The following is a 17,451-nucleotide window of genomic DNA, read 5'->3' as shown; positions in this document are numbered from 1 at the left end:
CTTAAGCGACTATAATTCATTCTTAAAAGCAGTCATAATTTGTTCAGGGAGGTCTATTAAAACAGGCGTCGACAACAATTTGGATGGATTCCTATAACACAATTATTTCTTTTCTCTCTTTTTTTTTTTAGGGCACTTCCGAACTTGCTGACAATGTTAGTCCTGAAGCCATATTGCAAGCAGAGTTTAAAAAGAACTTCTTTTTAATTTACTTCTTTTTAATTCTTTCCAAATGTCACCTGGATATCCTACAAACAAAGCAACCTTCCTGCTCTTGGAAACTCAAGTTGTACTAATGATAAAAATATACATATATAAAAATAAGAGGGGAAAAAATCAAGCATAGTAATAACACCAATTTGACATTAATATCCTGAAGGTTGCAGTGACCAGAAGCTCATTAATGTTTATTCATGTGCTCATAAAAGTAGTTTATAGAGATTGTTTCGTTTTTTTTCAAAACTTTTGCTGTAAAATCAAGAACAGTTGTTAAAGAACAGCTCTGAAAGGAACGTCAGCAATAAAATAATTGATTGTGTCAATGATGTAACTTCTGAAAGATGAACAAACATCATGCCTTGTTTTTAAAACTTTTCCTTTGTCATTCCCACTTTCTGGCGTTTGTACTTAATAATTTTTGAAGCACTTTTGAGTCTACCTGTTATGGAAAGTGACATTCCCTTGCAAAATTATCCATTTGCCATTTCGTGACAGTGACACACCTCCACGTGTTTTGGAGGGAATAGTCAAATACGGAGGAAAACAAATGGAATGCGGCAACAAAAAAGGTCCAAACAGAACCCGTTTATTCCTTTTCTCATTATCTCTGCTCTGTGTCATCGTAACCTTCCTGACTAAACAGGAAAAAACAATCTCTCCCTCTCTCCTTTCTCTCTGGCACCCATCACTCCTCCCTTTTGTCTGAGGTTAAATGACCCCACTCACAACAAGAGCATCATTACAGTTAGAGATAACCTTTCAGTCCTTCCTTTCAATCTGTTTCTCTTTCCACACCTCTCTCTCTCTCTCTCTCTCTTTCTCTAAATCCCCCACACACGCACACACGCACACAAACACATATTCAGATTTACTCTTTGTCTGTGTAAATCTTTATCTGCTCCTCTTTCCGTCTCCAGTCTACCTGCTTCTGCGCCAGCCGGCATTAAAATGCAGCACACTCATATGTCAAAGAGACAACCATTTAATTACAAGCCACCCTTTTAAAGCCTCAGAGTTCCTTTATATTTGTGAATGTTGCGTAAAACATCCAAGTAAAAGCTGCCTTTCTCTCTCTCTTTCACCTCTTCTCCTCATGTTTGTCCTCCTCTCCCTCATAAAGAGCATCTGATCGGACCGTGGACAAATAAGGGTTCTTTTTTTGTTGTTTTTTATTTTTAAATGAACACACGATTAAAAATTAATATATTCACCATCACCATCAATTGGGGGTGATGATTCTCAAGACTATCTTCACTAATGCTGATTGTGTGAAAACATTTTATTGCTTATCTAAAAGCGGCACGCGCCATTGGGACAGGTGTTCCACAACTGACGCTCCAGTCACTGAGATAAAGTGCAGATTGCCAGGGGGAGAGAAAAAGAAAAACAGCTGCTACATTGACTTCGAACTGCCAGGTTACATTCTGTTCTGTAAAACACGCAATTTTCATTAAGCCACTTTCTGTAGGCGATGTTTAGAAAGCAAAGCGGCAGCTGACACAAAAATGATAGCAGGAAATTTGTTAAATATCCGTGCACTCTGGTGCTGACCTTTTGCGCCCGCTTTATCTATTCCAGACACAGCTTGGATCATTGTCCTGTTGGAACATCCAGTTGTTTCCTCGTTGTCTCAATCGTCTAAACACCAATCTGAACTGAAGTTTGAGAGTCCAACCTCTTTGTGCGTAAGTATCGCTGCCAGGAAGATAGACCCTCAGCATAAATGCTATCAACACCATGCAGTGGTGACACAACACTATTTGTGGTCAAATAGCTTGATTTTGTCTCGTCTGACCACAAGAGAAGCCTCGAGAAGGCGTTGGGGTTGTTCTTCTGGGCAGCTGCAGGTGTAACTCAAACTTAAAGTTGTTGATTTTTGCAGCAGGGAGATTCCTTCTTGGTTTCTCAGTAAACTCCTTTCTCAAGTTCTGATTTTTTATGTGATCACTATATTTCTATATTGAAAAGCCAGTTGCCCTGATCTAAATACAGATAAAGGAAAAATGTTTTCAAGGTACACAACCAACAGAACTATGGGATTATTTCTTGCACATCTGTACAGAGAAATGTGCATCCAACAGTTCACGTTTGTGGCTGGAATGTTACTCCCGTTTACTTCCAGCAGAACAGAGACTAATAACTGTGACTTATGAGAATCGGGGATGTATCTCGGAGTTGGGGATTAAAAGATTAGACCTGCACGATGACATCAAAGTGGTGCAGAAGGCTAAAAACAGCCTCCCCAGCCTCCATCTCCAAGGTAAGCAGAGTCCCGATGAGCTGATCAGGATAGAGGTCCTACTCAAGATGCGAGTGCAAATTTAATGAAGGATGCTACTGGCCACTCTTATGTAACCACTCTCCAACCCTGATGCTAAATCGCTGCTATAGTAACGAGTATTAGTCAGTGCAAAGCTGTTCCCTCACTCAGGCTTCCCCTGTTTCATTATTCGCTCTCGCAGCTTCTGCTCTTTGGCTCAGCTGAGATGAAATATGCAAGTGCGCTCAGCAACTCTCCTGACTTTTCAGTGTCCTCTCTCCTCCTCGCCCGTTCAACCCCACGTCTCTCGTTCCCCCGGTGTCCCCCTCATCGCCGCTCGCTCTCACATCCGCCCACGAACCCCTTTCCTTCTTCGTCCTCCCTCACTGTCTGGTCCTCTCTTGCGTTAGCCCTCGTCATGCCTCCTTCTCGGCTGATTAGTAATTTCCAGCACTCTGTCTGTCTCTTGCCGACTGTCAAAACAACAGATTGAATCAACCAGAGTTAGAATCTGAAATATTTGCCTGCACCATTTTATAAAATTTTCTCTGCCTTCATTATTTTTCCTCTCTCCTTCTGTCTCACACGTCCACCCACCAGCCCCTCTTGTTGTCTGTCTTGCCATTAGTCTCTGCAGCAGCTCTTATCTCTGCGAATACACTCAAACTGCTGATTCCTGCGACATCCGTTATTAACCGATTAATCTGTGAGAAATCGGTTGCCCCTGATTTCCCTCGCAGTCTCTGCGACCTCTCTCTAAGTGGAGGCTAATCGTAATTATTTTTTTAAAACTTTCATTATCCTCTTACCCTTTTCAACCTTGTGGCCTTCCAGCTTCCAAATGCACAAATCGTGGATGAAATACCAACAAAGCAGCTCTGAGTACCATGAAGGTGTTGTATGAAAGCACATGGGAGAAAACAAACCAGGTGTTTGTTTGTCCACTTTTCCCTGATTGTCTGTCGACTCGTTTTTCTTTTCGCCCCCACCGCCCTTTATGCTTCTTTTAGTCACAAAATGTATTCTGCTCGTCTCTGCTCTTTGCTTCCAGTATAGAAAAGTGTGGCATCAGGAACACCCTGAGGCAAAAGTTCAAGAAGAGATTAAATACTTGTAGCCAAGGCTGGATTTATGTGTGCAGGTTGTAGAAGCTGTAGCACACAGGGACTGTTTCGACCTATCACTTGCCGGTGAACAAGTAATGAAGCTAAAGAGACTAATTTTGGGGATTTCTGTCTTGGTGACTCTTTTAAACAATTAATTTTTCTAGCAAAATATTTCTTTGATCATTGTCAGTGGTGGGAAAGCCAGCGCACGTTCTGAGTTGTAATGATGTTTTTGAAATCTCTAAGGGGATCTATGCAGCCATTCATCCATTACCATCTTGTTGTCTCCTCCAAAAAATAATGTCACAGGTTAGATATCTTTGAGACAGATCTTTTAAATTATTAATTCTGAAATTAATCTTTTGTTTTGATTTGATTACTACAACCGTATATATTACCTAATATCAAAAATCTTTCATTAATTTCAAACATACAAATTATCTAGTTCCCTAAAGGGTCTTGTTTTAGTGGTAACTACTTTCCCAGTAGCCTGGCCATTGCCTTCTTGCGCAATTCTCAAATAAATGGCTCAAATAAATTGGGTTGTTGTCCTTCATTAGAACCAGCTCCCTCTTCTTCCTCAGTTGATGTAGCTTCTTCTACCAAAACACAGCCTCTTACTTAGAACTGTGTGAACAGAAAAATTTCTGGTGGTTAATGAGTTGCAGCTTCAATGAACAAAGGAGCCGTTTACCCACAGTGGTGGCTGGGTAAAGTGAAACGCTATTGCTGTTCTTGGCCTAGAGACAGATGAAGCATTCACCTTCTCTCAGGTTAGAGATAATAAAACCACTTTGGCAACGTCACCACAGCTCAGATAATCCAGTTTCAGACTTTGTTTACAGTTACTGGATACACAAACAATCAACAGACAAATCTTTGCTCCAAAGCTTCTTTAAAGAAGCCAGAGAGGATGAGCATTTCACTCAAGTGACCTTTTCTAATATGTATAATGTGCTTCAATGTTTCCTGCAGTTGTTAAGCAGATGATGGCGGTTAAAGAAGAAACCCCTGAATATCACAGATTGTGTGCTGACCTGCATGATCCTAAGCTCCACCACCTGGAGGGAAAACAGGATGGAGTCTGCATCAGTCTCGGGGCGGCGCAGGAGATCAATGCTATCAGTTTTCCAGTCACTGGCACGCCAATACAGAGTGAAAATGATAAACAACCCCCTCTGCTCTCACAGTTTTATCAAGACCAAATTAAAGGCAGTGAGCTTCCAGAAGAGAATAATGGGAGAATATATATCACTAGACAAAATCGTGGAGATGGTTCCATTTCCATAGGCGCCGAGGATGAGGAAGAGGACGATGATGTAGACAGGCCCAATGCCTGCAAGGGGAGCAAAGCTCTTGAGTCAGATAGAAACAGTGTTCGCAAACCTGTTAGCTCATCTGAGAGTACTGATGATTTTGTTCACGGTCGCTCTCCTCAGAAACATGTGACACATTCAGAAATGGAGTCTTCAACCTCTGAGGTTAATGCGTGTTTTACAGAGAAGAAAAATGTTGACTCACAAAGGAAAGTACAGACAGGAGTGAGGATTAGCTGCGAACACCGTGGTAAAACATTCACTGGAAAAAAAACCACTTTAAATATACAAAAGAGAATCCACACTGGACAGAAACCTTTCTCTTGTGATTTATGTGGAAAACGATTTGGCTATAAATCACGTTTAGACCAACACATGACGATCCACACAGGACAAAAACTGTCCTGCTGTGATCTTTGTGAAAAATGATTTTGCGATCAATCAAGTTTAAACACTCACATGATAGTTCACACAGGACAGAAACCTTTCTTTTGTGATCAATGTGGGAAGAGATTTGGCCATAGCGTAGGTTTAAAAACCCACATGAGAATCCACACAGGAGAAAACAATTTCTATTGTGATGTATGTGGGAATAGATATAGCCATGAATCAAGTTTAAACATTCACGTGAGGATCCACACAGGAGAGAAACATTTCTATTGTGATGTTTGTGGACAAGCATTTACAGAGAAAGCATCTTTAAACAAACACGTTTATCCACACAGGACAGAAACCTTACTTTTGTGATCAGTGTGGAAAGAGATTTGGCTATAGAGTATGTTTAAAAACACACATGAGAATCCACATGGGAAAGAAACTTTTCTGGTGTGATCTATGTGGGAACCGATATAGCCATAAATCAAGTTTAAACATTCACATGAGAATCCACCTGGGAGAGAAACCTTTCTATTATGATGTTTGTGGACAAAGATTTACCCAGAAATCAAATTTGAACAAACACATGATGAGGATCCCCACTGGAAAGGAAACGATTTCAGTATGAATACTCGAGCTGCACAGCTTCATTTAGCTGTGAAATATTTGTACGTTGTCAATAGACTTGACTCAGTTTCAACTCTGGTCTTGTTTTACTTTTTTTATTCTAATCTTTAAACATTTTATATAACTTACATATTTATTAGATTATATAACTGGTAGTTTTAGCCAGTCATACTTTATCTCCTGTATTTCCTTGATTGTTCAGAAGAAGCTAAGTGTGGACCTGCTTTAAAAATTTCAATACTGGGTTTGGGATGTTTTGGATAATTGTAATATTGGAAAATCTTGCTGTGTCTACGTTTAAAATGGAGTTGACATGGTATGTGTCTTTCGTCATTTCATTTACTTTGTGAAATTCGCCTGAATCTCTGACAGTAAAACTGGCCCTTGGGATGATGCCTGCCCTCACTGCTGTGTTTGAAAGTTGGTGTTGTGTTTTTAGTTAACAAAGCCACGTTTGACATCTTAAAACATACCTGTTGTTGTAGCAATTTTCTCCATATATGTAGATGTGTGTATACATTTTAAATTGGGCATACATATTTTTCACAATGTATAAATCTGAAATGTTTTTTGTGAAATTCCATCTAGTGCACCCCAGAAAAAAAAATTAACTTTATGTATGTTACTCTTATTCCCAAATGACTCATTAAAGTTTTAAACCACTTTTCTAACTTCCTGTATTGGCAAGCTGTGCTGTAGCTTGTAAATAAACAAAATAGGAGATTTCTTTTGTTTTCCCTGATTTTCACATTTTTATTTATAGAAAACATTTGTGCTACTGCTTGTGTAAAGATACTTTTGAGTGAAATGGGAAGCATGGGGGCAACAGTGATATGTTCATATCAAATTATAGCCCCGTATAAGACATTTATGGATTTGCAGCTGCTACACCGTTGGTATAGATTAATACTTTAACTCCTAGTCTTATGTCTGCCAGTCAATGCTCAATGTCCCAGAAAATGCACATTCTTGCAGCAATATGCCTGTAAGTAAATGTCACACTTCTTGTTGGAAGGTTTGAATCTTTTCTTCTTCTTCTTCTTTTTTTTTAAGTCAGTTACTATGGAGATGAGCATCATTGGCGACCCTTGACAAAACTTATGCTAAAAAGGCCAAAAGGTTTCTATGACAACTGGAAGCTAAACAAGACAGGCAAGGAGGGAGGAAAGTTGGAGAGGGTCTCGGAAAGCATTTCATAAAAACATATTCACAAAAGCACCCAACATACACACACAAACCCCCCCACACACCCTCAAAAAAAAAATAAAAAACAAGGTAGGAGATTCCAGAAAATGTTGGGAAATACATGTTCATAGTCACTCTGAATCACCATCATCCTAAAGGTATTTCCCTCAGCATGCATACACCCTCGCTCTCTCACTATCACACAGTAACATGGTGACAGCCCGCCTGGTGCTTGTTAGAAAATATTCAGAGTAATCTTAATTGGGAGTACTGTCTAGCTGAGAGGCCCAGCTTGTCATGTCAGAAAGCAGTGTGCTCACTGTGTACAATGAATCTCTTTTTATTATATTTTATGTTCTGTATCCTTGCTAACCTTTATCCTTTAACTGTCAGTGGCGGTTCGAGCATGAATTTTGCCCTTGTTGAGCCCCTTATTTAGCCAGCTGCAACTGAAAGCATCTTTAATAACTAAAATAACTATGTTCATCTTTAATCACGCTTTGTATTGTGCACAAACTTGCTTCAATCTAAGGTGGTCCTAATACTTAGGAAGCACTGAAAATGCTCTTTATTGTGTTTTCACAATTGGAATTTATCTTAAATAAATCTTAAATAATGTTTTAATATTTTTTGTGTAAGCAAGTGTAAGCTAAAAACCTAGAACTACATATCAGGTCAATTTCACTCCAGATTTCATTAAAATATATATATATATATATATATATATATATATATATATATATATATATTTTTTTTTTTTTTTTTTTTTTTTTTAAACTCAGCAAAACAAAACATTTTTTTTATATTTAGTACTGAGTAAGCTGCAAATCAGTTCCATTGACTGGACATAAAAATTTGATTTTTTTTGTTTTTTGTATTTGAGCAGCTGTTTGTCTCTAAGCTATGACGCCCTGGGCAGAGAGCCATGTGAGAAACCGTAATTGTAACCTGTTGATGTTTTTATGTGATTTGACTAGTGTTTACTTTGAAAGTGTGTGAAGTCTTGTTTTTATAAGAAGCCAGATGCTTGTAGTCCCTGCATCACATCTATTCCTCAACATTGGAAAAGCCTCCTATTAACGTCGCATGTGCACTAATTGGGACTTAGAAAGACTGAGAGTCCTCATGTCACCACAAACTGCACTGGGCCACAGTGGCGCTTCACAGGGGGAGGTCTAATTATTGACTGTCACAAATGCCCAATTAGATTCCTTCATACTGACAAACTTTGTTGCTTGAAACCGGTTAGAAAAGGTACACAGTGGCTCATGAGGAAATCAAGAAGTGGCTGGGAACAGAAGATAAGTTGAGAGAGGTGACAAGCCGTCGGCCATTTGCACAAATTACCTGTCGGATGATAAAAAAAGATATTTGATTTCTTTACAGAAAGACACCGTTCAGGTGCCTGTTAAACAAAGCCGAAACGCTTCACTTCGGTTGCAGTTCGTGTCATCCCTTATGAAAGGAAAATATTTATAAGAGGTTATCCTGGGTAGACGGTTTCACAAAGAACCCACAGTTCTTTCCTTCGCTTCCTTTTTAGCGTCCAGCAGAAGCACAGAGAATCAATCCAGGCCGCTACCTGAAAAGCACCAAGTGAAGGCAGGAAAGATGACAGTTTACAGCGGGGAGCAGAAGTGGCTCAGTTCAGTATGAAACTCGGGTAATCATTTCTTTTCTACAATACTGCATCTTCACCTCAGTCCACTAAATTATATACAATAGAATAAAACTAAAACAGATTAAGGAGAGACCATGCTCACCCAAATTTCTTTTGCACCATGTGCAGGGACATGAAGTAAGGTGATACATGGAAGTTTATACTTCTTCCTGCTCCTCTTTGAACTGATTATCATCTTTCTTTTTACTACTAATTAATGAATTTTTGTTTGAAATAAATATTTATTCATTCACCCATTCACTGCTACATTTGTTAAACTCCGTAATATCTGAGTATATCACTGATGGCACAATAACATCCTGATTCTTCTGATAAGGTGGTAAACCTTGAACTCCTCTTTTAAATTTATTGTTAGAATTTTGATGCATAAATCTAATTTAAAGTAAAGTTATTGCCTTCTCTGATGTAGCTCTAGTGGTTGTTTCCCTGTGCAGTCTGTTGGCATGTGATTTAATTTCACAGGGCAATTTCTTCCATAAAAAAAAAAAAACGGCCATTATTGAACAATTATGTACGAGAGAAAACTCATAAAACCACTTTAAAGCATTAAACTGTTTAAATTTAAAAGGGCTGCAGGCTCTGTCTTTTGCTTATAAGCCTAAGCAAAGCAAACAATAAAGCCATGTGTGGTGATTTATCAGACAACAAACAAACACATAAACAGCAAAATGCCTAAACGTAATTAATTCTCCGAACAAACAGCGAAACAGAAACGGAGAAACAAAGATCTGTAAACCCCCATAGAAAGACGTGTGGGAGTTTTCCATACTTAGCCCCGCTTGATCAATCAAAAGGCGGCGGAGGACATGGAGACACACAGTTCTCCAGAAACAACTATCTGTTGTTCACACAAAGGCGATCGATATTTATTTTGATGCTCACAATGTCGTCACTCAATTAGCCAACATAACACCGGCACTGACGCCATGTGAGTTTTGCGAAAACGAGCCTGATTGAGATGGGAGCAGCTCTGCTGTACAACATAAACAACCAATAAATAAAAATCTGCATGATTAAGGCGGATCTACATCTCCAATAGAACACAAGCAGTGTGGACACGTCATAGCACAGAAGCACCGATAACAAGACGTGACAGTAAACAGGGTTAAAAACAAACAACAAAACAAAAAAACTACGACAAAAGAAAAAAAAAAAAAAAAAAAAAACATCTTCCTTTACCAACTTAGTGCAAAGGTCGCTGAAATCAAACGTAATAAACATCGGTGCTTTGACGTCCCGGCGGTGGTGAGATGGTAAACGGTGAACTTAGAGCTTTTTCTTTTCCTTTTTTCTTGTTTCTTATGAAGCCGGGAGTAATGCAGCACACGGAGCTTCAAATAAAATGGGTCCTTTATTGTTTTTAAATGGAAAAAAACACACATTTTCTCTCTTTCTGAGTTGCAAAGAAACAAATGTAAATGACCCATATTCTGTCAACATAAAGCCTCAGCTTCGGTGAAAATGGCGGGCTCACATGTAGCAACGTAGCTTCACATACAAAACTAAAACTCTTACAAACGGCAGTGGCACTTCTAGAGGACAAACAAAGAAAAACATAACATTAACATCCTCTCCTTAACTTTGGTCACGGAAGATAATTCAGCTTCGACATTAATTACCGAACACTTGGATTCTCGGCTTGGTGGCCATGTAGTCATCCTTTTCACCAGGTCTCGGCACACAAAAATGTCCTTCTCTTCCGCTTTTCTCAGAATGCCACGATACATACACAAGAGGGTTTTTTTTCTACTTCCTGAAATCTTTTGACCTCTCTGTAAAGCAGCACCACATGCTGGCAAAAACAAGAATTGCAACCAGTTGGCGAAACAAAGCAAAACAGGGTTTACAAAATACAGTTCTGACATGTACCCATTCTTTCACCTGGTTACATTTACTTGCAATTTTTAGGAGCTTATTAGGAACGGGCTAAATGAAACATCTGGAGAGATTTGAGACGGAGCTGCGTTTTGATAGGATCATTTAGGCGATTTTTCTTTCAGTAATGGACCTGGCTGGTGGGAAAGACATTATAGTTAAATCTGTGAAGAAGAAGAAGAAAAAAAAATCCAACAGATTGTTTACATTTATGCACGATCAATTCCTTTTCTTTTTTTTTTTGGTTTGTTTGTTTGCAGCAAACAATGCCTTTTCTTGTTCACAGGTGACTGAGATAAAGAGTTGGGAGGGTAATTTGCGTTTTCAAACGATCGTTCTGAACTCATGAAATTTGGCCTCAAATTGATAAGCAATCAGTTTTAAATGCCTGCACAACACAGGAGAACGATGCTCGCAGGCTACTGGATAGGACGTAAAACTAAACACAGTCAAACAAAGGTGAATTATACCGACATGGTGGGTCAGTAGCAATATTTGAATAGTTCAGAAACTGTTTTCTTTCAGGTGGTTGGCAGCATCATGCTTGGGTTACTTTCCTTCAGTTGGAAGTGAAAGATTTTCCGGATCACGCCATCGTCTTAATCGATGATGACTGGACTTAATATTTGACAGGCATTTGACCTAATTTAACAAATAACTGTATAAAAGTGTCAAATTTTCTCTGCATCCCCCCCTCATACATCACATTAGAAATACAGTTATTACTCTTTATTGAACCCAACCCAAAAGGTTCACTTATCTAGATTAGACAAGGCTTTATGGAAAAGCTGCAAAGTGAAAGAAAAGATGAATTTTCATTCAGCTTGCGTGCAAAATAAAAGGTGAAAAAAAGGACAAAAAGATTCTTCGAATGTTGCAACGTTCATGAAATATAAATGTATAAATAGAGAGGAAATGGTGGGGCTGAACTGAAAAAGACAAAACAAAACAAAACACAGAAAAGCAATTCAACGCCCCACCATGAATGTTGTGTTTGACCAGCAGAGGAAACAATGGGTTCGCTTGCAGAGATACAATTAGACGGAGGCAGAAGCTTTAAGCTCAGATGGACCGGAAGTCCATTTTAAAGGAGGAACGAGACAAGCAGGCGAAAGCGTCTCTGTGTGGTTGAGCGTTTCGTGAGGCAGCGAGTACAAAGTCCTGAGGTCCAGTGACCGGAGCCTTTGCTCAGACTGGACACGTGCACAATATAAAATAAAGAACCCCCTTTCAAATGTTTGAGCTCTGTTGGAGGAAGCCGAAACCTGAAGGAACCCTGCTGCAGTATCTCAACGTTGCAAAGTCTCACACTCAGGCCAGGATAGCTAATCTTCTTACTACTCACAAGGCTGGACTGTTGGAACAGAACAAAGTTCACACTGACAACAGAGGGAGAGTGGCGGGGAGTCAAGAACAGCGGCAGATTTGATCAAATAGCCAAAGCAGAGGAAAAGATTAGGCATCAGAGCAAGAATGTCTTTTTAGTTGTTTTTTTTTTTGTGCAAAATGAATAAATACATTGCTGTCACACTCTGGCAGAGGTTGGACCTGGCGACATGTACTATATCCACACACTGAAGGATCCTGAAAACTGTGAGTGCATGTCTTTTTTGTTTCCACAAACAGGAGCGTTGAGTTTGGGAGCGTGTCCTGCAAGTGAACGAGAGTCTCGATTTCATTTCCCTCTCTCTCTCTCTATATATATATATATTTTTTTTTTTTACTGCCGTCGGCTTTTGTCACCAGACGTCGGTGGGTGGGAAAACAGACTAATTTCATGGCAGTTTGCTTCAGGAGCAAAGAGTTTTAATTTCGATTCAGTGCATAAAGTGCGCTCTCGGATGTAATTTCTGTAATTTCACAGGTAGAAATGCGACCCAGAATGAACTACCAGCACCACGGTCCTGCAGCACTTCAGTCGGTCGAAATCACACACGTGGGCGGCTATAGCAAATGAACGCAACTTTTAAAAACTGTCGCCGTAAAAGTTCAGTGATTTGACGTGGAAAACACACACACACACACAAACACACACGCGCACACACACACTTATGGCTTTACGCGTCCGATGATCCGCTATGATGCTACCTGCACATTTCCCACAATAACAGTTTGACATTTTTACTGTTAAGCTGGAAAGAGAGAAAATAATTTAAAGTCAAACAATAGTAACCGGGCTCAGAAAGCAGTTCTGATGCTGCTGTCCTCTTTCCAGTCTATGTTTTACATTTCAGGACATAGCAGGTGTTAAAATGATTAAAATTGAAACATCAAATATATAAAATATACATATATATATACATATATCATTTTAAAGCTTTTAGGATCAACTCTGACAACAAGGCAGACTCGTTTTCAAAGACACGGCTGCAATGCAAAGTGTTTCTCTGAGCTTAAAAACGGGCGGAAAAGGAAGGATCAAACTCTGACAGTCTACAAAACCCAAATAGATTGGTAAACATTATATTATAAACAGGAGAAAAGAAAACGAATTTAGTGAGGAAGTACCAGAAGTAAATGTGGAAAAACAAAGTATAGTTCTAAAAATCTGAACGCATAAACGCAAGTATCTGAGCATCAATATAGTTTTTGTAAAATCTAAAATAACCAAAACTACACACAATCATTGAAGTTACGCTTGCTAAAACGGTTGATATAACAACAACCAAAAAATTGGCGTTATATAATAAGGTTAAACTAAAAACCAGACTGAATAGAAACATCTTTTAGTTTGCTTTTTAGAAGACGTGTTTCATTGCTTGTGTGACCCAGCAGCCAGAGATGATCTGACACGCCACTAATTTATCAAGTTTTCCCACTTACAAAAAAGTCTACAGCGTCACATGGAAACATCCATTCTATTCGTTGCAAGTGGACAAACTTCAAAAGTTCAATGACCGCCAAAGGTGATGCGGCTGCAAGACTAGCCAAGTCCGTTGACCTTCCCCCGCCGTGCTACGCAGCAAGCATGAAGCGTTTGCGCCAATGTGCTGCGCAAAGTCTGGCCAAACATTTCTCCTCTGGTTTCTCGTTCCCAAATGAGATCATCCTTAAAAGCTTTGTCTCATCTGGATGCAGAACTGCAGAGCTACCAGTTGCCTTTGTGCGACTTTCTTTTAGTCAGAAGAAGCATAACCAGCCACAAAGTGTTCAGTTTATATATATATATATATAACGGTACTGTCACAAACTTTAACATTTAATGCACTTGATGAGACCTGAAGAGTCTGAGATGAAAATCTTTGGTGGAGTTCAGTAGTTTTTCTGAAAAATCCGCAACCTGATTTTGTCGTTGCTTTCCTGGGATGTGAAAGCTGCGAAGAATCGTTTTTACGCAATGTAACCCTTCATAAGTCACATCAAATCACATGTGATGATGACCAGCTGATGGCTGTAGATTATTTGTGGTTAATGTGACAGCGTAGTTAGTGAAGGCGGCGCTTACAGTAGCCGTACAGTGCTGCACTCTGTGAGCTTCTGCGTAATTTGCGTCATATATTTTCTGCGTCAAAGCGTCTGTCCTCCACTCAAACGCCTCCTCTGAGCTGCTCTGTGTGCTTCAGGCTGTTTGAACATGGAAAATTAACCAAAACCCTTGTCTTCATTTACCTACCAGCTGGAGGTCTTACGGTAAACAATGCCGCAGATAAGACTTAATTCATGCAGTCGCAGAAACTCGGGAGGACTTTTGAAGGCTGCAGGTTTCTTTTACGCTGTGACTGCATGTTTTGCGGCCGAGTTGGACGCAGAAATGGAGCAGCGTGTTGCAAGAGGGGTCCCTTATGAGGCGAGCCACGTTGTTTTATGTTAACCCAAACCAGGTGCTCTTTACGAAGTCTGCTTGCTGGGTCAGTGAGCCGCTGAACACATGCCCGTTAAATTAAGCTGTGGTGACAAATAGGGCTGGAAATGAATGCAGCGCATGGGTATGCTATTTATATCCAAGAACATGTAAAGTGTGAAAATGAGGGGGGGGAGGGGGGGGGGAAATTGAGACTAAAAACACAGCTTTATGTTTAGCCTGTTGAACGCTTAACTTTATTTCAGGCCCGCAGACTAGAATAATAAAATATCTTGTGAAAGAATGTGAAATTACATGTATCGTAATGTCAATATGCCTACAATACATAAACACAGATTTTTGCCTCGTGTCCATTATGTCACATCAACCCTGATGTCCACTCCTCTCTTCTAGAACAAGCATGGAGGTGCTGAGTGGCCCCTGGGCTGATCTGGCCCTTTTCCTGCAACAGGCTGCCACACACAGAGACACGGACAGCTTTCTTCCTCTCTGGCTGCTTGGATTGTTGCTGTTCCTGTCAGTCTGTCTGCTGCTGCTGCAACTAATCGTCTACTTCAGCTGGAAACTCAGACAGGGTGGGCGCGATTTTAGGTCTGCGTGTCATCTAGAATAACTCGCCGTTATATTTAATACGGGCGAACGCAACTAAACGGACACCGCAGCGGCAGGCGGGTCCTTCAGGGACGCAAAAACTTTCATTTCCATCCCAGAATGAGGAGCAGCCGCAATTACAAGAATGTGCAAGAAAGGCTTTGCTATTTCCTAGCGTCATCCAAGCACACAGTGCTAACAGCAGGCCAGGGATTACTCATACCTCTAGGTTTATTTGAGCTGCACATGACAACTCGTCGCCTGAGGCTACGAAGAAATATCTTTGGGTCCTGAGTAAGCTGCATCCAAAAAAAAAAAAAAAAAAAAAGCGAAAATGGCCAAAATTGGCTCCTGGGGGGGATAAAAAAAACAAACCTGAATCTCAGCACTGTGGCATTTTTGGGATAAATCTAAACCATGATGGCACAGATAACTAAGATGGTTACACAACTGTGGTCCTATGGCGTTACGTGTGTGTATCTGAACCAAAATGGCGCGGTTGTCAGTAATAGTTTTAATATTCAGAAACATTTGTTTTCTTCCCTCTACATGCGTTCTGGGACTTGGTCACAAATGCTGCTCTGCCGAATTAACCTGAGCCCCTTTGTTCTTTGTGTTGACAATAAATCACAGACAGACGCATTCAGTCGTTCACATCCCATAAACAAAGTCGTGACTTTACTTTGGCCATCTGATCCGGCTGCTAGTAGATTTGAGAGGGGGGGGGAAATGCCTAATTACATTAAAGCAATAGCTATGAAATCAAAAGCTTTTGAAGATGTCCAGAGTAAACAAGCTTGAATCAGTTAACATGAAAATCTCATCTGCTGTTTATGCTTGGAGCAGATCTAATCAATTAGGCCGCCCAGTTTGCAGCCATTCACTGATAATCAGTTAAATATGGCTGTCATGTCCCATTTCACTATTAGCAAAACATCTACCCAGATGTGCTTCTAGAGCGAAAATCCTTTATGATTATGATTTATGATTAAATTAGCTACTATTTTTACAACAGCTACGAAAAAATTGGCAGATTTTTTTTAAATATTTTTTGCCTCCTTTACCTATTAGATTACAAAGTACTAAGTTTACATAGATATTCTTAAATACTTCTTTTCCGTTTAGTGCTGCAGTGCTTCCCCCTCTTCAAGACATTTTATTTGTAAACTACATAATGACCCAATGCTAACAGATTTAATAAACAAGAAACCAGCTAGCATGCGAGCTAACTCTAAACTAGCTTCAAAGCTAGGAAACAAATGTTTACGTCATAAAATCTGGGGTAAAGAAAAACAAAACAAAACAAAAAAAACTTGTCTTTCTAAGTTAATTAAACACTAACATTTAGTGTTATTGTAGTTACAAACAAAATATTGTTATCTTTTACTGGTAATAACTACTCGCAAGTCACAATGTTTAGCATTATCCGCTAAACAAAAAAAAATGTTGGAATATTCCAAAGTCTTGTATACAGTTTTAGTGGTAAAAAAAAAAAAATATATATATATATATATTATATTTAACCCAATACAATAATTCTCCTAACTTTAAATAATAAATATCACCATAGTAAGCTCTCTGCTTGGTTGAGGTGATGCTATTTAATCAATCAAATTTTCACTCGGATGTTGATCTTCTATAGTTTCTAGTTGAAAAACTGAGCGAGGTCTATTAGAATCTGAAATGGAAACATTTGTAAGCAAAAAAATATCCTAAGGCTGCGTTGTGCATAATAGCCAAATTACAAATCACTGTATTGGCATTTGTTCAACAAAAACCGCCTTCAATTAGCATAATGCTGGAGGGTAGAAAAGTACTGAGAAGTACAAATTGCAGAATTAAATGATTAGCTTGTGATGCTCCACTTGGTCCGAGTATCACCTGTAATACTCGTAAGTTTTCAGAACCGTAGCTATAGTGAAACCACCCAAATGGTTACTACAACAAATTTGAATTTTAAGCCACTAAAATGAACATTACTCAACATCCTTTGCTTTATGCAATTAGCATTAAACCAATATTTTCTGTCTTGTTCCCTGTTCCTTCTTCTCATCCCCAGCTGAAGGGGATCTGTCCAGGTTTGAGCAGGACCGAAGTTCCATACACAGGCAGAGGAACAAAAGTGCCAGTCAGAGGAGGAGAAGTTTTGGATCACATTCCTATTCCTGACAGGAATCTCTTAACAGTGACGGACAAATTTGACTTATGTACATATAATATCTGAACACTACTCGGTGTGGATACATCTCCAAATGTGTGATAACTCTTTTGCAGCGTTTTTTAAAAATTGGATACTGTAATGTTCATATTATGTATGATACTGATCTTCTACACAGTTCTCAGCTTATGTACGTCAGTTTGCATTATTTAGGTTTTAATATAAATAAAATAAGTGCCTGGAAAAAAAAAAAAAA

General features: G+C 39.4%; 1 long non-coding RNA gene across 1 annotated transcript; it reads left to right on the top strand.

Annotated features, from left to right (window-relative positions):
* Positions 1 to 11,884: 11,884 nt before the first annotated feature.
* Positions 11,885 to 17,450, top strand: LOC111611386. Its single transcript, XR_002754031.1, has 3 exons — positions 11,885 to 12,237; positions 14,840 to 15,021; positions 17,097 to 17,450. It is a non-coding gene; the product is annotated as an uncharacterized LOC111611386 (long non-coding RNA).
* Position 17,451: the final 1 nt, after the last annotated feature.

The sequence above is a fragment of the Xiphophorus maculatus genome, chromosome 15, assembly GCF_002775205.1.
Source record: "Xiphophorus maculatus strain JP 163 A chromosome 15, X_maculatus-5.0-male, whole genome shotgun sequence".
Lineage (NCBI taxonomy): Eukaryota > Metazoa > Chordata > Actinopteri > Cyprinodontiformes > Poeciliidae > Xiphophorus > Xiphophorus maculatus.
The sequence above is the reverse complement of the archived record's forward strand: the minus strand, read 5'-3'. Positions and strand labels throughout refer to the sequence as shown.